We start from the raw sequence: 1,206 nt of genomic DNA, 5'->3' as shown, positions 1-1,206 counted from the left end.
AGAGGGGAAGTTTTATGGGGGGGCATTGAGTTTATGCTGATGGTGGTAGAATATTTTGGAAAGGACAGCAATAATGGTGGCACAATATGAAAATGTCATCAATATCTCTGAGCTGTAAATATGGAAGCTGTTATGTTGGCAAACGTCTTGTTGTGTATGTTTTTACCACAAATAAAATTAAAAAAAAAAAATTGATGTTTTTGAGTTGAAGTGTTTGCAAAGAATCATGAAAGTACCATAGACTGCCAGAAGAAATAACAAATATGGCCAGGAACAAATGTAGCCCAAATGCTCCTTGGAAGAGAGAATGGCCAGACTTCCTCTCACTATTTTGGTTATGTTATGAGATGGAACCATTCTCTGGAGAAAGATATTATGCTTGGAACAGTGTAGGGTCAGGCAAAATGGGGAAGACCCTCAATGAGATAGAGTGATGCAGTGGCTGCAATGATTGGCTCAAGTGGAGAAAGGATTATGGGGATGGCACACGACTGAGCAGTGTTTTGTTCTTTTGTATATAGTGTCGCTATGAGTTGGAGCCAACTCAACAGCACCTAACAACAAACAAAGCATTAGAAAAACTAAGAGGTTGGTTTCATAAATTTAAATCAGTGACTTCCTGTTTAATTAATCACTCAATTCTAACAGTGATTTAGTAAAAGTAATTGAACTTTTGTTGGCCTTAGTTTTTATTTCATCTGATGACAATAAATTCTAAATATTATGTTAATTTTTACAATAAATTAATGTATTTATAAACATATAAATTTGTTATATATTGTTTGCTATGAAGAATAAATGAATTAAGTGTAAAAAGCTGAATTTTCTCAGCAATTGTGAGTGCCATAACTACAAACTTTCCTTCTAATTTCTAGGAATTTTAACATAAATTTTTAAGTCATGAATTTCTAACCAAACCTTTGATTTCCAACGTGCCTATTAATGTGTCTGCACAGAGTTGGAAGCACATAAGTACTATTGTCTGACTGACTGTAAAAGGAGGAGAATGTAGTCTGGTTAATTTGCATGCATGCTCTTCTTAAATCATTCTTAAATAAGCCTCCAGTAAAGACAGCTAATTATGTATGTATTTTAATGTTGTGTTACAAGGATAACAATCAATCCTTTCCTCAAGGAAAAATACTTATTGTACTACATTATTTGCTTATTTGTTTCTCCTTAAAAACAAAACAAAACAAAACAAAA

The sequence above is a fragment of the Orycteropus afer genome, unplaced genomic scaffold (genome assembly GCF_000298275.1).
Source record: "Orycteropus afer afer isolate SDZICR_OR568_19922 unplaced genomic scaffold, OryAfe1.0 scaffold00025, whole genome shotgun sequence".
NCBI classification, from domain to species: domain Eukaryota; kingdom Metazoa; phylum Chordata; class Mammalia; order Tubulidentata; family Orycteropodidae; genus Orycteropus; species Orycteropus afer.
This window is presented reverse-complemented; position numbering follows the sequence as displayed.